This window comes from Hyperolius riggenbachi, chromosome 8 (genome assembly GCF_040937935.1).
Source record: "Hyperolius riggenbachi isolate aHypRig1 chromosome 8, aHypRig1.pri, whole genome shotgun sequence".
Classification (NCBI taxonomy): Eukaryota; Metazoa; Chordata; class Amphibia; order Anura; family Hyperoliidae; genus Hyperolius; species Hyperolius riggenbachi.
In genome coordinates, this window is record NC_090653.1 from 89,528,070 (window position 1) to 89,541,168 (window position 13,099).

A 13,099-nucleotide genomic window follows, 5' to 3' on the forward strand; every position below is an offset into this window, starting at 1 on the left:
TCATATCTTTTCAGAGGAAATGACAGACATACTTTCCAAATTTCAGGCAAGAACTCTTCATATAAATTGGGAACCGAGGCAACCTTTTGAAATTGTTGAGCTTGCAACAAGAAGGAATCGCATCGTGCCACTTGACATGCTGTGTCTGCACCTTTGTAAAAGTCTGGCTTACAGCAGAATTGCAGACAAGGATTTCCTAAATCATATAGGAAATTAATTTTCTCATGTTAGTAAACAAAATGCTTAGCAGAAAGGGAGATGCCACCATGAATGTTTGAACCCTGGGTCATATAGTTTACTTAGAGTCTCTTCCCAGGTCCATCAGGGTATTGGGTTCAAAGTAAGGCAAAGGTTAGAATCCCAGTGTGGACTAGCAGTGTTTATTTGAGGTTGATGTAAAAACTTTGCTGGGACTTGCACAAGTTGTAAGAAAAGAGTTAGCGTCATTGACATTGTGGTGAAAGCTCAGCAAAAGCAGCCACCTTTGTAGCTGTAAACAGTCAAGGGCAGGGATTGAATGATAAGCATGAGTGAGGAAGCACAGGCTTTTGCAAAGTCTCCGAGGACATTTACAACAAGAGGAGCAAATACTCTACAGAAGTGACAAGAACAGAGCTCAACGACCACGAAGGGACTCGAACCCTCAATCTTCTGATCCAAAGTCAGACGCCTTATCCATTAGGCCACGCGGTCTCATGCCTCTTTATGAAGAAACCATTTTCCACTGGAAACAGCCACCGCATAGGAAAAGACGCTCAAGGAGCACAAAGGATTTCATTTGTTAGAGCAGGCACATGACATTGCTGTCTAAGGTATTGCAGTGATCCAAAATGGCAGTTTGATGAGTGTTTTCAGAGAAAAAAACATGCCTTGCAGTGTTCATGAAGTCTTCTAGGCTAAGTTTGTGGTTGTCTCTTCTCTGTTAAGTATAGTCATTTTGCCAGCTGCATGGGTACATAGTACACCGCTTGTCAGGATGGCCGAGTGGTCTAAGGCGCCAGACTCAAGAGGCTTCTCTTCCCTTCTCATGGGCCTTCTGGTCTCCGAATGGAGGCGTGGGTTCAAATCCCACTTCTGACAGAGCTTTTTCACTTGGTCCATCATGGCACATTGGTCAGGCCTGCCAAAACAAGCTCTTGGGTCTTTTCATTTACTAGGCTCTTCAAAGGGCCTTCTCAACAGCAACCTCACATGGACTTTTGGAAAATCTCGCAGAAAAGGAACAAGGCCGACTTTTTTCTACAAGCTTTCTAACACACGTTTTACAAACTGACAAATTCCATCCCCTTTGGCACACCTACAGTCATATGGGTTAGCTCATCTTCTCTTCTAGTTCACTTCATCAGGATCAGAAGCTTTGGAGGCAATTTGTTTTGCTAAATCTTAAAAGGTTAGTGTACAGGTAAAGTGACAAATATGTAAGGAGACCGAACTCAGGAGATAGGTTTTGGCAATAACTTACAGGTCTTCCCTGTATGTTCTGACCTTTGGTGAAAGAGGTGGGGTTATTCCCTCTTCTGACAAGACTCATTTGTTGAAATTTCAACGGACCCTTCCTTGAAAAGAGTTCAGGTTGCAAGAAAACCAATTGCAGTGTTCCATTTGCGGTGTGAATCATATCTTTTCAGAGGAAATGACAGACATACTTTCCAAATTTCAGGCAAGAACTCTTCATATAAATTGGGAACCGAGGCAACCTTTTGAAATTGTTGAGCTTGCAACAAGAAGGAATCGCATCGTGCCACTTGACATGCTGTGTCTGCACCTTTGTAAAAGTCTGGCTTACAGCAGAATTGCAGACAAGGATTTCCTAAATCATATAGGAAATTAATTTTCTCATGTTAGTAAACAAAATGCTTAGCAGAAAGGGAGATGCCACCATGAATGTTTGAACCCTGGGTCATATAGTTTACTTAGAGTCTCTTCCCAGGTCCATCAGGGTATTGGGTTCAAAGTAAGGCAAAGGTTAGAATCCCAGTGTGGACTAGCAGTGTTTATTTGAGGTTGATGTAAAAACTTTGCTGGGACTTGCACAAGTTGTAAGAAAAGAGTTAGCGTCATTGACATTGTGGTGAAAGCTCAGCAAAAGCAGCCACCTTTGTAGCTGTAAACAGTCAAGGGCAGGGATTGAATGATAAGCATGAGTGAGGAAGCACAGGCTTTTGCAAAGTCTCCGAGGACATTTACAACAAGAGGAGCAAATACTCTACAGAAGTGACAAGAACAGAGCTCAACAACCACGAAGGGACTCGAACCCTCAATCTTCTGATCCAAAGTCAGACGCCTTATCCATTAGGCCACGCGGTCTCATGCCTCTTTATGAAGAAACCATTTTCCACTGGAAACAGCCACCGCATAGGAAAAGACGCTCAAGGAGCACAAAGGATTTCATTTGTTAGAGCAGGCACATGACATTGCTGTCTAAGGTATTGCAGTGATCCAAAATGGCAGTTTGATGAGTGTTTTCAGAGAAAAAAACATGCCTTGCAGTGTTCATGAAGTCTTCTAGGCTAAGTTTGTGGTTGTCTCTTCTCTGTTAAGTATAGTCATTTTGCCAGCTGCATGGGTACATAGTACACCGCTTGTCAGGATGGCCGAGTGGTCTAAGGCGCCAGACTCAAGAGGCTTCTCTTCCCTTCTCATGGGCCTTCTGGTCTCCGAATGGAGGCGTGGGTTCAAATCCCACTTCTGACAGAGCTTTTTCATTTTGTCCATCATGGCACATTGGTCAGGCCTGCCAAAACAAGCTCTTGGGTCTTTTCATTTACTAGGCTCTTCAAAGGGCCTTCTCAACAGCAACCTCACATGGACTTTTGGAAAATCTCGCAGAAAAGGAACAAGGCCGACTTTTTTCTACAAGCTTTCTAACACACGTTTTACAAACTGACAAATTCCATCCCCTTTGGCACACCTACAGTCATATGGGTTAGCTCATCTTCTCTTCTAGTTCACTTCATCAGGATCAGAAGCTTTGGAGGCAATTTGTTTTGCTAAATCTTAAAAGGTTAGTGTACAGGTAAAGTGACAAATATGTAAGGAGACCGAACTCAGGAGATAGGTTTTGGCAATAACTTACAGGTCTTCCCTGTATGTTCTGACCTTTGGTGAAAGAGGTGGGGTTATTCCCTCTTCTGACAAGACTCATTTGTTGAAATTTCAACGGACCCTTCCTTGAAAAGAGTTCAGGTTGCAAGAAAACCAATTGCAGTGTTCCATTTGCGGTGTGAATCATATCTTTTCAGAGGAAATGACAGACATACTTTCCAAATTTCAGGCAAGAACTCTTCATATAAATTGGGAACCGAGGCAACCTTTTGAAATTGTTGAGCTTGCAACAAGAAGGAATCGCATCGTGCCACTTGACATGCTGTGTCTGCACCTTTGTAAAAGTCTGGCTTACAGCAGAATTGCAGACAAGGATTTCCTAAATCATATAGGAAATTAATTTTCTCATGTTAGTAAACAAAATGCTTAGCAGAAAGGGAGATGCCACCATGAATGTTTGAACCCTGGGTCATATAGTTTACTTAGAGTCTCTTCCCAGGTCCATCAGGGTATTGGGTTCAAAGTAAGGCAAAGGTTAGAATCCCAGTGTGGACTAGCAGTGTTTATTTGAGGTTGATGTAAAAACTTTGCTGGGACTTGCACAAGTTGTAAGAAAAGAGTTAGCGTCATTGACATTGTGGTGAAAGCTCAGCAAAAGCAGCCACCTTTGTAGCTGTAAACAGTCAAGGGCAGGGATTGAATGATAAGCATGAGTGAGGAAGCACAGGCTTTTGCAAAGTCTCCGAGGACATTTACAACAAGAGGAGCAAATACTCTACAGAAGTGACAAGAACAGAGCTCAACGACCACGAAGGGACTCGAACCCTCAATCTTCTGATCCAAAGTCAGACGCCTTATCCATTAGGCCACGCGGTCTCATGCCTCTTTATGAAGAAACCATTTTCCACTGGAAACAGCCACCGCATAGGAAAAGACGCTCAAGGAGCACAAAGGATTTCATTTGTTAGAGCAGGCACATGACATTGCTGTCTAAGGTATTGCAGTGATCCAAAATGGCAGTTTGATGAGTGTTTTCAGAGAAAAAAACATGCCTTGCAGTGTTCATGAAGTCTTCTAGGCTAAGTTTGTGGTTGTCTCTTCTCTGTTAAGTATAGTCATTTTGCCAGCTGCATGGGTACATAGTACACCGCTTGTCAGGATGGCCGAGTGGTCTAAGGCGCCAGACTCAAGAGGCTTCTCTTCCCTTCTCATGGGCCTTCTGGTCTCCGAATGGAGGCGTGGGTTCAAATCCCACTTCTGACAGAGCTTTTTCATTTTGTCCATCATGGCACATTGGTCAGGCCTGCCAAAACAAGCTCTTGGGTCTTTTCATTTACTAGGCTCTTCAAAGGGCCTTCTCAACAGCAACCTCACATGGACTTTTGGAAAATCTCGCAGAAAAGGAACAAGGCCGACTTTTTTCTACAAGCTTTCTAACACACGTTTTACAAACTGACAAATTCCATCCCCTTTGGCACACCTACAGTCATATGGGTTAGCTCATCTTCTCTTCTAGTTCACTTCATCAGGATCAGAAGCTTTGGAGGCAATTTGTTTTGCTAAATCTTAAAAGGTTAGTGTACAGGTAAAGTGACAAATATGTAAGGAGACCGAACTCAGGAGATAGGTTTTGGCAATAACTTACAGGTCTTCCCTGTATGTTCTGACCTTTGGTGAAAGAGGTGGGGTTATTCCCTCTTCTGACAAGACTCATTTGTTGAAATTTCAACGGACCCTTCCTTGAAAAGAGTTCAGGTTGCAAGAAAACCAATTGCAGTGTTCCATTTGCGGTGTGAATCATATCTTTTCAGAGGAAATGACAGACATACTTTCCAAATTTCAGGCAAGAACTCTTCATATAAATTGGGAACCGAGGCAACCTTTTGAAATTGTTGAGCTTGCAACAAGAAGGAATCGCATCGTGCCACTTGACATGCTGTGTCTGCACCTTTGTAAAAGTCTGGCTTACAGCAGAATTGCAGACAAGGATTTCCTAAATCATATAGGAAATTAATTTTCTCATGTTAGTAAACAAAATGCTTAGCAGAAAGGGAGATGCCACCATGAATGTTTGAACCCTGGGTCATATAGTTTACTTAGAGTCTCTTCCCAGGTCCATCAGGGTATTGGGTTCAAAGTAAGGCAAAGGTTAGAATCCCAGTGTGGACTAGCAGTGTTTATTTGAGGTTGATGTAAAAACTTTGCTGGGACTTGCACAAGTTGTAAGAAAAGAGTTAGCGTCATTGACATTGTGGTGAAAGCTCAGCAAAAGCAGCCACCTTTGTAGCTGTAAACAGTCAAGGGCAGGGATTGAATGATAAGCATGAGTGAGGAAGCACAGGCTTTTGCAAAGTCTCCGAGGACATTTACAACAAGAGGAGCAAATACTCTACAGAAGTGACAAGAACAGAGCTCAACGACCACGAAGGGACTCGAACCCTCAATCTTCTGATCCGAAGTCAGACGCCTTATCCATTAGGCCACGCGGTCTCATGCCTCTTTATGAAGAAACCATTTTCCACTGGAAACAGCCACCGCATAGGAAAAGACGCTCAAGGAGCACAAAGGATTTCATTTGTTAGAGCAGGCACATGACATTGCTGTCTAAGGTATTGCAGTGATCCAAAATGGCAGTTTGATAAGTGTTTTCAGAAAAAAAAACATGCCTTGCAGTGTTCATGAAGTCTTCTAGGCTAAGTTTGTGGTTGTCTCTTCTCTGTTAAGTATAGTCATTGTGCCAGCTGCATGGGTACATAGTACACCGCTTGTCAGGATGGCCGAGTGGTCTAAGGCGCCAGACTCAAGAGGCTTCTCTTCCCTTCTCATGGGCCTTCTGGTCTCCGAATGGAGGCGTGGGTTCAAATCCCACTTCTGACAGAGCTTTTTCACTTTGTCCATCATGGCACATTGGTCAGGCCTGCCAAAACAAGCTCTTGGGTCTTTTCATTTACTAGGCTCTTCAAAGGGCCTTCTCAACAGCAACCTCACATGGACTTTTGGAAAATCTCGCAGAAAAGGAACAAGGCCGACTTTTTTCTACAAGCTTTCTAACACACGTTTTACAAACTGACAAATTCCATCCCCTTTGGCACACCTACAGTCATATGGGTTAGCTCATCTTCTCTTCTAGTTCACTTCATCAGGATCAGAAGCTTTGGAGGCAATTTGTTTTGCTAAATCTTAAAAGGTTAGTGTACAGGTAAAGTGACAAATATGTAAGGAGACCGAACTCAGGAGATAGGTTTTGGCAATAACTTACAGGTCTTCCCTGTATGTTCTGACCTTTGGTGAAAGAGGTGGGGTTATTCCCTCTTCTGACAAGACTCATTTGTTGAAATTTCAACGGACCCTTCCTTGAAAAGAGTTCAGGTTGCAAGAAAACCAATTGCAGTGTTCCATTTGCGGTGTGAATCATATCTTTTCAGAGGAAATGACAGACATACTTTCCAAATTTCAGGCAAGAACTCTTCATATAAATTGGGAACCGAGGCAACCTTTTGAAATTGTTGAGCTTGCAACAAGAAGGAATCGCATCGTGCCACTTGACATGCTGTGTCTGCACCTTTGTAAAAGTCTGGCTTACAGCAGAATTGCAGACAAGGATTTCCTAAATCATATAGGAAATTAATTTTCTCATGTTAGTAAACAAAATGCTTAGCAGAAAGGGAGATGCCACCATGAATGTTTGAACCCTGGGTCATATAGTTTACTTAGAGTCTCTTCCCAGGTCCATCAGGGTATTGGGTTCAAAGTAAGGCAAAGGTTAGAATCCCAGTGTGGACTAGCAGTGTTTATTTGAGGTTGATGTAAAAACTTTGCTGGGACTTGCACAAGTTGTAAGAAAAGAGTTAGCGTCATTGACATTGTGGTGAAAGCTCAGCAAAAGCAGCCACCTTTGTAGCTGTAAACAGTCAAGGGCAGGGATTGAATGATAAGCATGAGTGAGGAAGCACAGGCTTTTGCAAAGTCTCCGAGGACATTTACAACAAGAGGAGCAAATACTCTACAGAAGTGACAAGAACAGAGCTCAACGACCACAAAGGGACTCGAACCCTCAATCTTCTGATCCGAAGTCAGACGCCTTATCCATTAGGCCACGCGGTCTCATGCCTCTTTATGAAGAAACCATTTTCCACTGGAAACAGCCACCGCATAGGAAAAGACGCTCAAGGAGCACAAAGGATTTCATTTGTTAGAGCAGGCACATGACATTGCTGTCTAAGGTATTGCAGTGATCCAAAATGGCAGTTTGATGAGTGTTTTCAGAAAAAAAAACATGCCTTGCAGTGTTCATGAAGTCTTCTAGGCTAAGTTTGTGGTTGTCTCTTCTCTGTTAAGTATAGTCATTGTGCCAGCTGCATGGGTACATAGTACACCGCTTGTCAGGATGGCCGAGTGGTCTAAGGCACCAGACTCAAGAGGCTTCTCTTCCCTTCTCATGGGCCTTCTGGTCTCCGAATGGAGGCGTGGGTTCAAATCCCACTTCTGACAGAGCTTTTTCACTTTGTCCATCATGGCACATTGGTCAGGCCTGCCAAAACAAGCTCTTGGGTCTTTTCATTTACTAGGCTCTTCAAAGGGCCTTCTCAACAGCAACCTCACATGGACTTTTGGAAAATCTCGCAGAAAAGGAACAAGGCCGACTTTTTTCTACAAGCTTTCTAACACACGTTTTACAAACTGACAAATTCCATCCCCTTTGGCACACCTACAGTCATATGGGTTAGCTCATCTTCTCTTCTAGTTCACTTCATCAGGATCAGAAGCTTTGGAGGCAATTTGTTTTGCTAAATCTTAAAAGGTTAGTGTACAGGTAAAGTGACAAATATGTAAGGAGACCGAACTCAGGAGATAGGTTTTGGCAATAACTTACAGGTCTTCCCTGTATGTTCTGACCTTTGGTGAAAGAGGTGGGGTTATTCCCTCTTCTGACAAGACTCATTTGTTGAAATTTCAACGGACCCTTCCTTGAAAAGAGTTCAGGTTGCAAGAAAACCAATTGCAGTGTTCCATTTGCGGTGTGAATCATATCTTTTCAGAGGAAATGACAGACATACTTTCCAAATTTCAGGCAAGAACTCTTCATATAAATTGGGAACCGAGGCAACCTTTTGAAATTGTTGAGCTTGCAACAAGAAGGAATCGCATCGTGCCACTTGACATGCTGTGTCTGCACCTTTGTAAAAGTCTGGCTTACAGCAGAATTGCAGACAAGGATTTCCTAAATCATATAGGAAATTAATTTTCTCATGTTAGTAAACAAAATGCTTAGCAGAAAGGGAGATGCCACCATGAATGTTTGAACCCTGGGTCATATAGTTTACTTAGAGTCTCTTCCCAGGTCCATCAGGGTATTGGGTTCAAAGTAAGGCAAAGGTTAGAATCCCAGTGTGGACTAGCAGTGTTTATTTGAGGTTGATGTAAAAACTTTGCTGGGACTTGCACAAGTTGTAAGAAAAGAGTTAGCGTCATTGACATTGTGGTGAAAGCTCAGCAAAAGCAGCCACCTTTGTAGCTGTAAACAGTCAAGGGCAGGGATTGAATGATAAGCATGAGTGAGGAAGCACAGGCTTTTGCAAAGTCTCCGAGGACATTTACAACAAGAGGAGCAAATACTCTACAGAAGTGACAAGAACAGAGCTCAACGACCACAAAGGGACTCAAACCCTCAATCTTCTGATCCAAAGTCAGACGCCTTATCCATTAGGCCACGCGGTCTCATGCCTCTTTATGAAGAAACCATTTTCCACTGGAAACAGCCACCGCATAGGAAAAGACGCTCAAGGAGCACAAAGGATTTCATTTGTTAGAGCAGGCACATGACATTGCTGTCTAAGGTATTGCAGTGATCCAAAATGGCAGTTTGATGAGTGTTTTCAGAAAAAAAAACATGCCTTGCAGTGTTCATGAAGTCTTCTAGGCTAAGTTTGTGGTTGTCTCTTCTCTGTTAAGTATAGTCATTGTGCCAGCTGCATGAGGACATAGTACACCGCTTGTCAGGATGGCCGAGTGGTCTAAGGCGCCAGACTCAAGAGGCTTCTCTTCCCTTCTCATGGGCCTTCTGGTCTCTGAATGGAGGCGTGGGTTCAAATCCCACTTCTGACAGAGCTTTTTCACTTTGTCCATCATGGCACATTGGTCAGGCCTGCCAAAACAAGCTCTTGGGTCTTTTCATTTACTAGGCTCTTCAAAGGGCCTTCTCAACAGCAACCTCACATGGACTTTTGGAAAATCTCGCAGAAAAGGAACAAGGCCGACTTTTTTCTACAAGCTTTCTAACACACGTTTTACAAACTGACAAATTCCATCCCCTTTGGCACACCTACAGTCATATGGGTTAGCTCATCTTCTCTTCTAGTTCACTTCATCAGGATCAGAAGCTTTGGAGGCAATTTGTTTTGCTAAATCTTAAAAGGTTAGTGTACAGGTAAAGTGACAAATATGTAAGGAGACCGAACTCAGGAGATAGGTTTTGGCAATAACTTACAGGTCTTCCCTGTATGTTCTGACCTTTGGTGAAAGAGGTGGGGTTATTCCCTCTTCTGACAAGACTCATTTGTTGAAATTTCAACGGACCCTTCCTTGAAAAGAGTTCAGGTTGCAAGAAAACCAATTGCAGTGTTCCATTTGCGGTGTGGATCATATCTTTTCAGAGGAAATGACAGACATACTTTCCAAATTTCAGGCAAGAACTCTTCATATAAATTGGGAACCGAGGCAACCTTTTGAAATTGTTGAGCTTGCAACAAGAAGGAATCGCATCGTGCCACTTGACATGCTGTGTCTGCACCTTTGTAAAAGTCTGGCTTACAGCAGAATTGCAGACAAGGATTTCCTAAATCATATAGGAAATTAATTTTCTCATGTTAGTAAACAAAATGCTTAGCAGAAAGGGAGATGCCACCATGAATGTTTGAACCCTGGGTCATATAGTTTACTTAGAGTCTCTTCCCAGGTCCATCAGGGTATTGGGTTCAAAGTAAGACAAAGGTTAGAATCCCAGTGTGGACTAGCAGTGTTTATTTGAGGTTGATGTAAAAACTTTGCTGGGACTTGCACAAGTTGTAAGAAAAGAGTTAGCGTCATTGACATTGTGGTGAAAGCTCAGCAAAAGCAGCCACCTTTGTAGCTGTAAACAGTCAAGGGCAGGGATTGAATGATAAGCATGAGTGAGGAAGCACAGGCTTTTGCAAAGTCTCCGAGGACATTTACAACAAGAGGAGCAAATACTCTACAGAAGTGACAAGAACAGAGCTCAACGACCACGAAGGGACTCGAACCCTCAATCTTCTGATCCGAAGTCAGACGCCTTATCCATTAGGCCACGCGGTCTCATGCCTCTTTATGAAGAAACCATTTTCCACTGGAAACAGCCACCGCATAGGAAAAGACGCTCAAGGAGCACAAAGGATTTCATTTGTTAGAGCAGGCACATGACATTGCTGTCTAAGGTATTGCAGTGATCCAAAATGGCAGTTTGATGAGTGTTTTCAGAAAAAAAAAACATGCCTTGCAGTGTTCATGAAGTCTTCTAGGCTAAGTTTGTGGTTGTCTCTTCTCTGTTAAGTATAGTCATTGTGCCAGCTGCATGGGTACATAGTACACCGCTTGTCAGGATGGCCGAGTGGTCTAAGGCGCCAGACTCAAGAGGCTTCTCTTCCCTTCTCATGGGCCTTCTGGTCTCCGAATGGAGGCGTGGGTTCAAATCCCACTTCTGACAGAGCTTTTTCACTTTGTCCATCATGGCACATTGGTCAGGCCTGCCAAAACAAGCTCTTGGGTCTTTTCATTTACTAGGCTCTTCAAAGGGCCTTCTCAACAGCAACCTCACATGGAGTTTTGGAAAATCTCGCAGAAAAGGAACAAGGCCGACTTTTTTCTACAAGCTTTCTAACACACGTTTTACAAACTGACAAATTCCATCCCCTTTGGCACACCTACAGTCATATGGGTTAGCTCATCTTCTCTTCTAGTTCACTTCATCAGGATCAGAAGCTTTGGAGGCAATTTGTTTTGCTAAATCTTAAAAGGTTAGTGTACAGGTAAAGTGACAAATATGTAAGGAGACCGAACTCAGGAGATAGGTTTTGGCAATAACTTACAGGTCTTCCCTGTATGTTCTGACCTTTGGTGAAAGAGGTGGGGTTATTCCCTCTTCTGACAAGACTCATTTGTTGAAATTTCAACGGACCCTTCCTTGAAAAGAGTTCAGGTTGCAAGAAAACCAATTGCAGTGTTCCATTTGCGGTGTGGATCATATCTTTTCAGAGGAAATGACAGACATACTTTCCAAATTTCAGGCAAGAACTCTTCATATAAATTGGGAACCGAGGCAACCTTTTGAAATTGTTGAGCTTGCAACAAGAAGGAATCGCATCGTGCCACTTGACATGCTGTGTCTGCACCTTTGTAAAAGTCTGGCTTACAGCAGAATTGCAGACAAGGATTTCCTAAATCATATAGGAAATTAATTTTCGCATGTTAGTAAACAAAATGCTTAGCAGAAAGGGAGATGCCACCATGAATGTTTGAACCCTGGGTCATATAGTTTACTTAGAGTCTCTTCCCAGGTCCATCAGGGTATTGGGTTCAAAGTAAGGCAAAGGTTAGAATCCCAGTGTGGACTAGCAGTGTTTATTTGAGGTTGATGTAAAAACTTTGCTGGGACTTGCACAAGTTGTAAGAAAAGAGTTAGCGTCATTGACATTGTGGTGAAAGCTCAGCAAAAGCAGCCACCTTTGTAGCTGTAAACAGTCAAGGGCAGGGATTGAATGATAAGCATGAGTGAGGAAGCACAGGCTTTTGCAAAATCTCCGAGGACATTTACAACAAGAGGAGCAAATACTCTACAGAAGTGACAAGAACAGAGCTCAACGACCACGAAGGGACTCGAACCCTCAATCTTCTGATCCGAAGTCAGACGCCTTATCCATTAGGCCACGCGGTCTCATGCCTCTTTATGAAGAAACCATTTTCCACTGGAAACAGCCACCGCATAGGAAAAGACGCTCAAGGAGCACAAAGGATTTCATTTGTTAGAGCAGGCACATGACATTGCTGTCTAAGGTATTGCAGTGATCCAAAATGGCAGTTTGATGAGTGTTTTCAGAAAAAAAAACATGCCTTGCAGTGTTCATGAAGTCTTCTAGGCTAAGTTTGTGGTTGTCTCTTCTCTGTTAAGTATAGTCATTGTGCCAGCTGCATGGGTACATAGTGCACCGCTTGTCAGGATGGCTGAGTGGTCTAAGGCGCCAGACTCAAGAGGCTTCTCTTCCCTTCTCATGGGCCTTCTGGTCTCCGAATGGAGGCGTGGGTTCAAATCCCACTTCTGACAGAGCTTTTTCACTTTGTCCATCATGGCACATTGGTCAGGCCTGCCAAAACAAGCTCTTGGGTCTTTTCATTTACTAGGCTCTTCAAAGGGCCTTCTCAACAGCAACCTCACATGGACTTTTGGAAAATCTCACAGAAAAGGAACAAGGCCGACTTTTTTCTACAAGCTTTCTAACACACGTTTTACAAACTGACAAATTCCATCCCCTTTGGCACACCTACAGTCATATGGGTTAGCTCATCTTCTCTTCTAGTTCACTTCATCAGGATCAGAAGCTTTGGAGGCAATTTGTTTTGCTAAATCTTAAAAGGTTAGTGTACAGGTAAAGTGACAAATATGTAAGGAGACCGAACTCAGGAGATAGGTTTTGGCAATAACTTACAGGTCTTCCCTGTATGTTCTGACCTTTGGTGAAAGAGGTGGGGTTATTCCCTCTTCTGACAAGACTCATTTGTTGAAATTTCAACGGACCCTTCCTTGAAAAGAGTTCAGGTTGCAAGAAAACCAATTGCAGTGTTCCATTTGCGGTGTGGATCATATCTTTTCAGAGGAAATGACAGACATACTTTCCAAATTTCAGGCAAGAACTCTTCATATAAATTGGGAACCGAGGCAACCTTTTGAAATTGTTGAGCTTGCAACAAGAAGGAATCGCATCGTGCCACTTGACATGCTGTGTCTGCACCTTTGTAAAAGTCTGGCTTACAGCAGAATTGCAGA

At 43.1% G+C, this 13,099-nt stretch overlaps 16 non-coding genes across 16 annotated transcripts; 8 read left to right on the forward strand and 8 right to left on the reverse strand.

Moving 5' to 3' along the window:
* Positions 1-620: 620 nt before the first annotated feature.
* TRNAQ-UUG (transfer RNA glutamine (anticodon UUG)) lies at positions 621-693 on the reverse strand. The gene has a single exon. It is a non-coding gene; the product is annotated as a tRNA-Gln (tRNA).
* Positions 694-970: 277 nt separating this feature from the next.
* Positions 971-1,080, forward strand: TRNAL-CAA (transfer RNA leucine (anticodon CAA)). Its single transcript has 2 exons — positions 971-1,008; positions 1,035-1,080. It is a non-coding gene; the product is annotated as a tRNA-Leu (tRNA).
* A 1,154-nt stretch (positions 1,081-2,234) lies between these two features.
* Positions 2,235-2,307, reverse strand: TRNAQ-UUG (transfer RNA glutamine (anticodon UUG)). The gene has a single exon. It is a non-coding gene; the product is annotated as a tRNA-Gln (tRNA).
* A 277-nt stretch (positions 2,308-2,584) lies between these two features.
* On the forward strand, positions 2,585-2,694 carry TRNAL-CAA (transfer RNA leucine (anticodon CAA)). The gene is made up of 2 exons: positions 2,585-2,622; positions 2,649-2,694. It is a non-coding gene; the product is annotated as a tRNA-Leu (tRNA).
* A 1,154-nt stretch (positions 2,695-3,848) lies between these two features.
* Positions 3,849-3,921, reverse strand: TRNAQ-UUG (transfer RNA glutamine (anticodon UUG)). Its single transcript has one exon. It is a non-coding gene; the product is annotated as a tRNA-Gln (tRNA).
* A 277-nt stretch (positions 3,922-4,198) lies between these two features.
* On the forward strand, positions 4,199-4,308 carry TRNAL-CAA (transfer RNA leucine (anticodon CAA)). Its single transcript has 2 exons — positions 4,199-4,236; positions 4,263-4,308. It is a non-coding gene; the product is annotated as a tRNA-Leu (tRNA).
* A 1,154-nt stretch (positions 4,309-5,462) lies between these two features.
* On the reverse strand, positions 5,463-5,535 carry TRNAR-UCG (transfer RNA arginine (anticodon UCG)). The gene has a single exon. It is a non-coding gene; the product is annotated as a tRNA-Arg (tRNA).
* Positions 5,536-5,812: 277 nt separating this feature from the next.
* On the forward strand, positions 5,813-5,922 carry TRNAL-CAA (transfer RNA leucine (anticodon CAA)). The gene is made up of 2 exons: positions 5,813-5,850; positions 5,877-5,922. It is a non-coding gene; the product is annotated as a tRNA-Leu (tRNA).
* Positions 5,923-7,076: 1,154 nt separating this feature from the next.
* On the reverse strand, positions 7,077-7,149 carry TRNAR-UCG (transfer RNA arginine (anticodon UCG)). The gene has a single exon. It is a non-coding gene; the product is annotated as a tRNA-Arg (tRNA).
* Positions 7,150-7,426: 277 nt separating this feature from the next.
* Positions 7,427-7,536, forward strand: TRNAL-CAA (transfer RNA leucine (anticodon CAA)). The gene is made up of 2 exons: positions 7,427-7,464; positions 7,491-7,536. It is a non-coding gene; the product is annotated as a tRNA-Leu (tRNA).
* A 1,154-nt stretch (positions 7,537-8,690) lies between these two features.
* Positions 8,691-8,763, reverse strand: TRNAQ-UUG (transfer RNA glutamine (anticodon UUG)). The gene has a single exon. It is a non-coding gene; the product is annotated as a tRNA-Gln (tRNA).
* Positions 8,764-9,040: 277 nt separating this feature from the next.
* On the forward strand, positions 9,041-9,150 carry TRNAL-CAA (transfer RNA leucine (anticodon CAA)). The gene is made up of 2 exons: positions 9,041-9,078; positions 9,105-9,150. It is a non-coding gene; the product is annotated as a tRNA-Leu (tRNA).
* Positions 9,151-10,304: 1,154 nt separating this feature from the next.
* Positions 10,305-10,377, reverse strand: TRNAR-UCG (transfer RNA arginine (anticodon UCG)). The gene has a single exon. It is a non-coding gene; the product is annotated as a tRNA-Arg (tRNA).
* A 278-nt stretch (positions 10,378-10,655) lies between these two features.
* Positions 10,656-10,765, forward strand: TRNAL-CAA (transfer RNA leucine (anticodon CAA)). Its single transcript has 2 exons — positions 10,656-10,693; positions 10,720-10,765. It is a non-coding gene; the product is annotated as a tRNA-Leu (tRNA).
* Positions 10,766-11,919: 1,154 nt separating this feature from the next.
* TRNAR-UCG (transfer RNA arginine (anticodon UCG)) lies at positions 11,920-11,992 on the reverse strand. Its single transcript has one exon. It is a non-coding gene; the product is annotated as a tRNA-Arg (tRNA).
* Positions 11,993-12,269: 277 nt separating this feature from the next.
* Positions 12,270-12,379, forward strand: TRNAL-CAA (transfer RNA leucine (anticodon CAA)). Its single transcript has 2 exons — positions 12,270-12,307; positions 12,334-12,379. It is a non-coding gene; the product is annotated as a tRNA-Leu (tRNA).
* The last annotated feature ends 720 nt before the right edge of the window (positions 12,380-13,099 follow it).